The 7599-nt window shown below is 33.5% G+C and overlaps 2 protein-coding genes across 2 annotated transcripts in view; both read right to left on the bottom strand.

Moving 5' to 3' along the window:
* LOC102029340 (UDP-glucuronosyltransferase 2B17-like) overlaps window positions 1-7599 on the bottom strand; it is a 28800-nt gene that overhangs the window by 6369 nt on the left and 14832 nt on the right. The gene's annotated exons all lie outside the window — the stretch shown is intronic.
* LOC102005320 (UDP-glucuronosyltransferase 2B17-like) overlaps window positions 1-7599 on the bottom strand; it is a 60375-nt gene that overhangs the window by 38642 nt on the left and 14134 nt on the right. The gene's annotated exons all lie outside the window — the stretch shown is intronic.

Genomic DNA, 7599 nt, shown 5'->3' with positions numbered 1-7599 from the left:
ACTCAGAAGTTTTGATCTATTTCTGATCTAAGCATGTAATTACTCTGAAGAAAAAGTAATATTGAAAACCATACACAAAGCAGTGTGCAAATAAGGCAACACTGCAATTGATTAGTAATATTTTTAAATTCCCTGAAGAGGTGCTTGAAGGACCAGCAGTAATTGGCCTTTGCTTATACCCTAAAACAGATATAGGCCTTAATAATAGATACCGATGTTTCTGTCAATTGAACAGTGGTAAAATAATAACCAATCCTATTAAACGTTAAACTTCCTGTGCAATAGAGGACATTTCTGAAGCAAGATTTGTTTTCAAATAATTTCAATTATTAATGTATTTCAATATTTCTGTCAGTGATTGTAACATTGTGAAAATGACCTCCTTCATTCTTAATGACACCAAATGAAAATAAAATTTGGGAGTGAGATTTAATAATAGTTAAACAACTATTTACATGTTGAAAGCAGTGGTATTGAATTTTATTAAGCAATATATTCTTTTCCTTAAAGAGAAAAATATTTTGATATGGTAGTAAAAGTTAAAATTAATTACCTTGCTGTATATATATATTATTAAATAGTTAGCTGTTAATAAATACAGATCTGGTCCTGAAAAATAAAGATATTTTATTTGATGATATATATTGAATGCTAGTGCTACCACACAGCTTACATGAATTTTATGTGTGTGTTACTGAAGGTCTTCATCTTACTGTTTCAATCTTGGACAATGGAAATATAGAAAGATTACTGGCCTCCTCTGCAAATTACATTTATTTTTTAATACCAGGGAGAGGATTTATTTTCTTTTCTGTTTCTATGTTATCATGCAACAACACTGCAGATTTTAGACTTGTTAAGCAATTTCCCCATGTGCACAGTTCTTTGTTATCTACTAATCCCTACTTATTTCAATACCAGAATCAGCTACCTGTAAAAAATGGAGAAGGGTTTCTTTTTCTTACAGCTCCTCCAGCCATTGTTATTCGCTGATTTCTTGATAGCCATTATTTCTGGTGTAAGATGGACTCTCAGTGTTATTTTAATTTGAATTTCCTGCCTGAATAATTATGTTGAACAGTGTTTTATATATTTATTTGCCACTTCTATTTCTTCATCTGAGAAGTGTGTATTCATCTCAGAGGCCCATTTTTGGCCTGGACATTTGTATGTTGACCTGATTTTTAAAAATTCTTTATATGTTCTAGATAGAAGTTCTTGTTCTGAGGGATAGTTGCATAATGTTTTTCTCAATTTGTAGGTTTTCTTTTCACTTTGTTGATGATTTATTATGATGGGAGAAAAGATTTTTAATAAGATGAGATCACAGTTTATTTTTGAAATGTTTTCTATGCAGTTTGACTTTTCTTAATGAACTCTCTCCCTACTCATAGGTCTGCAAATTTCTACCTACTTTCCCTTCCAGTAGATTTAGAGTTTCTATTTTAATGTTTAAATGTTTGATCCATTTTGGCTTTAGTATAGTGAATGATGATAGACATGAGTCCAGTTTTATTCTTCCTGTGTGGAGTGCCAGCTTTTCCAGCACCATTTATACAAGTGGCTGTCTTTCTTCCAGTGAACATGTTTAATGTGGCGGAGTGTGTTTGTACTTTTGTCTGCATCTTTAACTTGTTCCAATGATCCGCAAGTCTATTATTCTGCCAGTGGCATGCTGATTTCATCACAGTAACTTTACATTACAGTTTCAAGTCAGTGATTATGATGCCTCCTGTCTTTCTTTTGTTGCCAAGAATTACCATTGCTATTATAGGTCTCTTCTTGCAGATGAATTTTTGGAAATTTTTCTCTACATCCATGAGGTATGCTAATGGTATTTTGATCAAGATTGCCTTTTATCTGTATAACTTTTTTGAGAGTATGACCACTTCTATTGTTGGTTCTTCCTATCCATTAGCAAGGAATATATTTCCATTTTCTAAAATCCACTTTCATGTAGTTTTTCAGAGTAGTATAATTTTCAGTGTATAGATATTTACTTTCTTTGTTAGATTGATTGCTAGATATTTCATTTTTGTATGGTATTGTGAAAGGTGTGATTTCCCTCATTTCTTTCTCAGTGAGTTTGCTTTTTGTACAAGAATGCTATTGAATTTTGATTGTTGATTTGTTTCCAGCTATACCACTGAATTTGATTATTAAATCTATAAGCCTTTTTGGTGGAGTTTTCCAGGTCTCTGTAGAGCATCATGTCATCTGTGAATAATGATTATTTCACATTTTGTTTTCTATTTTTATTCCTATTTTTTTTTTTTTTTGTCTCTCTTGTCCAATTTCTCAGGATAATGTTTTGAGAACTATATTGAAAAGGAGTGGTATGGTGGACATCCTTGTCTCTTTCCTGATTTTACATGGAAAGTTTTCAGTTTTTATTCATTTAGTAAAATGTTGGCTGTTGGTTTTTCATAGATGGTTTTTATCACATTGAAGTAAAGACCATCTACTGAAATTTTCTGTAGGTTATTTATTATGAATGAGTGTTGGACTTTATCAAAAGTTTTTTCTTCATTTATTGAAATGAGCATGTGGTTTTTATCTTTGGTTCGTTTGATGTAGTGTATTACATTTATTTATTTGCATATATTGAGCTATCCTGACACTCCTGGGTTGATGGCCCATTGGTTGTGGTATATGATATTCTTGATGAGTTGCTGCATTCTGTTTGCTAGTACTTTACTGAGGATTTTTGCATCTACTTTCATTAGGGGTCCTGTAGTTATCTTTTTCTTTGAGAGTTTCTGTGCTTTGCTCTGAGGATAATACTTGCCTCCAGGAATGAGTTAAAGAAAGGTGCTTCTTTTTCAAGTTCATTAAGGAGTTTGAGGAGTATTGGCAAGAAATCTTCTCTAAATTTCTTATAGAAATCAGCTGGGAATCCATCCGGACCAGGGCTTTGCTTTGTTGAGAAGTTTTTAACATTGTCCACTTCATTACTTGATATTGTTATTCAGAATTTTTATATCTTCTTGATTCAGCTTTGTTAATTCTTGCATTTTTAGGATTCTATATTTATTCTGTGTTATTCATAATATGAGAGGAAAGACTTTTAAGTAGATATTGTTAATTTGAATTTCCACAGAAGCTGTGGTGATTTAACTCTTCTCATTCCATACCTCATAAATTTGAGTATTTTCTTTCCTTCTATGATAAGATGGACTAGCGGTTTATCAATTGTATTTATTATTTCAAAGAATCAAGTGTTGAATTCACTCAATTTTGTATACATTACTAAATCTAGCCATACATTAAAGGTAAATATGAAATTTATTTGTATAATTTTACTCATGTGAGAATAACATAAAATGTGCTGGTATTTGTGGTGCATCTTTAATGAGGCAGGTGGTGATAAGGAAAAAGGAAGGAGAAAAGAAATTTGTATCTGAAGGAGGTAAGGAAACTATCAATAGGTAAAACGAAGTTAAACTTGTTGGAATTTTTACATAGATGAAGTAAATGACTTTTACTGATGGAGTTTGATGTTGTTATTTTGTAGCAGGAGGATGTGTGCAGATGCATGGAAGTGGTTTTAAAAACCTAAGGAGATTAATAGTTTAGTGGAAACAGTTAAAATATTTGTAGGTAGTATTTTATTAAACATCTATATTAAGTATTATTTAAAATTACATTGTCATTCTCTTGAATGTTTTAAGCTGTGTAACCGGTTATTACTTATTCTTCAATGTATATGAATTTATCCCTGTTCTAGTTATGCTCCGAAGCAGGCTGACATGGGAGAGAAGACAAGGACAAAGAAAAGTGACTAAAGGGAAAAACTTGAAAACAACCTAAAAGAGGTAACATGTGAAAGGGGTAAAGTTTCAAGCACAAAGTTTATAAAGAAAATTTTGTCAATGAAGAAGCAAGAATCAAAAAGTAAAAGAATAATATAAATATGAAAAGAAAACTATAGGAAACACCCAACTGTACCTAATCAAACAAGGAAATATGGACAACTACTATAATATATAGATACAAATATAAATAAAATCTTTCCAAAGTGTCTAGACCATTAACCGAAGGAATCCCTGCAGCTCCCTCTGTACTCCAGCTCAAGTCTCATTGAGAACCCATAGTTTCACCATGTGGATTAAGTAGATTCATGTGCACAGTAGGAAGCCGGTTTTTCCCTCCAAACATTTCCTGCTTTCAAGCCATGCTTCAAGCATGAGTCACTGCAGCCTCCCTTGATCCAATTGCCTTGGTCATCTGGGCAGCCCATCCTGGCCCACTTCACTACTTGGCCATAGTAGCAGGAATGAAAGAAGCAGATCAGGAACAGTGTTCCACGTCCATCATCCCTTTGCCGTAATTATACTCATAGGGAGGCTGAACTGCAGAAGAAACTTCAAACTTCTTTGATACCTTCTTTATGCTGCTGCACTGGTTCATTTGTTAAGTAAAATGTAATGCTGTTTGAAGCATTGTTAGTGTCTGAAGTAGTCTTAACAATCTCACAAGGAAATGAAGGAAAAGACGGGCAAAACTGTATTATTTCTGGGTTTTTTGCTAACAGTGAAACAGTAAAGCCAAAATGTAACACATGCACGTTAAGTATATTTCTTTGTTATTGCACTGTTCACACCAATGTTACCATAAATCAACAATATATCTGTGCTTTTTTCATTATGTGTACTCCTTGACTTTTACCTGAGATAAATTACTGCTATCACAGTAGTTTGTCTGTCCCAGGACAAATATCTATAATCAGACACTTCTCAGTCAAGGAAACTCAGTCAGTGTTTGCTCACCTTTAAGACAGTTTCTCTAACCTTTCATGGGCTCCCAGAAATGGCTGAAACAGTCACATTGGCATTTTCTTCTATCATGTTTCTGAACAGTGAACCCTGAAAACACCACTACAGCACCACTTCTTCCACAGCTCTGCACAAAGTCTTCCATTTTCTATGAAGGAAGATTCTGCTCCATCATAAAAGAGCAGCAGCACACTAAACATCATTGAATGGATTTGTACAAAATCCAAGTGTGTGATAATCAATATTATCAAAAATTTAAAAATGTATATTATTTGAAATCTATCCTCATCCATTTTTAAAAGCTTAGATAATGGTATTAATTATTCCAATACTCCTGTGAAATCAATAATTCTAACAGTTTTCGGAAAAGTAAAATTTTACAGCCCATAGAAAATATGCTATACATTTTCAAAGCTGTAAACATTTATTTTCCTTTTCATATAAAATTACTTAGAATTTCTAAGTCCAGAATATTAACTTGTGAATATTTCAGATTGCTTAGAAGACATCTTTTTTTTTCTACACAAAGATATGACAAAGTTACACAATTACAGCTAGGAATTGAATATAAGGGTGAGCACATTTTAGATACTCTACCACTGAGCTTCATCTTCTATTCTTCTTCTTTGTTTAATTTTACTTTTAATTTTCATAGTACATGTTTGCAGTACATGCACTTAGTTTCAACCTGAGAGTTAGGTCCATGTATACGCCACAGCTTCTCCCTTTATTACTAACCTCCTTCTACCTTCCCAGTCATGTCCCTTTCCCTGTCTCTAAATTTCCTTACCCCATTTTCTTTTTTTTTCTTCTGATTCTTCACTTTTTCTTTTTGTTTTTTGTTTTTTGTTTCTTTCCCGGTACTGGGAATTGAACTCACGACCTTGCGCTTGCCAGGCAGGTGTTGTACCGCTGAGTTAAATCCCCAATCCTTCTTCACTTATGTTGAAGATAAAAATTTTACCTTCCTTTACGATATTTGGTGCGCATACATTGAATATCTTAAATATTCTTCTTGGCTTTCCTTTCTCTAAGACAGAGTCTCCCATAGTTGCCCAGGTTGGTGCCAAACTTCTATAATCCTACCCACCGTCCTAGTGTATGAGGACGTCAACACAGGCCCCACAGTCTCTTTAAGTTTTACAAATACTTGAGTCACAATTGCCTGAGTATAATTTGACCTGAGTTGAAACTGAAGTTTCTCTTTTCCAGGTCAGAGTCTGAGTCTATCTTGCCAATTTTAACTAATTTCCTTCTTGTTACCTTTACAGACTCATAATAGTGTATTTGTTATCATTTTATTTAATGACACACTATTTCTGAAAATGCAAATAAATCTTCATTCTTTTCAAACAGAAGTTTTAATAAATGTGAATTTTTAAATGGTAGTATAAATTTATAAGCAAACACCCAATGGGAAATATTTCAGGAAATATGAAATTAAAATTGAACATTCTTTAATGTTTCATTGAAATAAAATACATAACAAATCAGGAAAGTAACGGTCTTGTAAAACGTTGAGCACCATTTCCCCACATCTTCATCCTAAATGTTAAATTAAAATACAATAGACTGGCCCTGCATGCCTACCACCTATAGGTCTCAATCAGCTCTACTCCTTCTTCTTCTTTCCTATCTCAACAGTCTTCTGATAATAAAACAAGCAACATTTTGTGACAAGGAGAGTAACGGTCACCACACAAGCCAGCAGGAAGCCAATGACATCCAAAGAGTGGTACTGGTACCAGGTGAGGTTCTGGGCGAGTGGCCGCAGGTGCTTGGCCCCTTTGTGGCGCATGACAAACTCGATCCAGAAGACTGCTCGGTCCAGGGGCTTCACCAGCTGGTCATGGTGAATGGTCGATAACCTCATGACATTCTGTTTAAAGCTAAGAAAATAAAGGAGACATCAACTTAAACTTTGAATGAAAAAATAAATGCATATTGCTTGTAGATAAATATATGTAGACCTAATAAAAATGAATGAAAACTTTGTCCATAGTTTTCTTCACTGGAATGTTACAGATGCTGGATCTTGAACTTTTTGAATATGCAGGAGTAAAAGTATGTGGAATAAAACTAGGGGAGAACTACTATTTCTAAGGAAATAGCAGGAGTTTGCTTAATTACAGTCTAAAGAATTTGAATCAAAACTGTACTTTCAGGATTTAGAGATCAGTATGGAGTCAGAACATGTCAAAGGAAGGGTTGAACACATTCCAATAGATATCACAACGTGCAGCAAGGAAGTAAGTGCATGGAAAGACCAAGGAAATATCTCATGAACACGAATAATGTAGTAGCAATGATAAGAATCAAGTGATACCATTTTAATGTTGGATTAGTGATGAACACTACAAAGAAGACTGCCTTCTGTATCATTACCCTGTCCCTGGTGTCTTGATCTTTTTATAAATGTCTCACTTTTTCTTCTTAAATGCACACAAAAGGCATAGTGGCTTTGTTCTCTGATTACTGTGAGGAGTTTCATGCTGATGTTTGGAATTCTTTGGAGGATTTTATCATGTGCTGATACCTCTGTAAAGGTTTGCAGTCTTTCTTATTGATATTTATTGTGTTACTGTTGTGGTTTTAGATTATGGGGATTGGTCAACAATTTTCAAATAGTGTCATAGTTACCTTTCTTATTATTGTTGAAATGATTATAATACAAAACAGAGTAGAATATGGAATGAATTTACCAAGTATGAAAAGCAATGTTTTATAATATTACATGGGAGCAATAGCAATGGAGGCAGATTTTTCTTTTCTTTTCTTTTCTTTTCTTTTCTTTTCTTTTCTTTTCTTTTCTTTTCTTTTCTTT

The sequence above is a fragment of the Chinchilla lanigera genome, unplaced genomic scaffold (genome assembly GCF_000276665.1).
Source record: "Chinchilla lanigera isolate Chin_1 unplaced genomic scaffold, ChiLan1.0 scaffold00046, whole genome shotgun sequence".
In the NCBI taxonomy this organism is placed as follows: domain Eukaryota; kingdom Metazoa; phylum Chordata; class Mammalia; order Rodentia; family Chinchillidae; genus Chinchilla; species Chinchilla lanigera.
The sequence above is the reverse complement of the archived record's forward strand: the minus strand, read 5'-3'. Positions and strand labels throughout refer to the sequence as shown.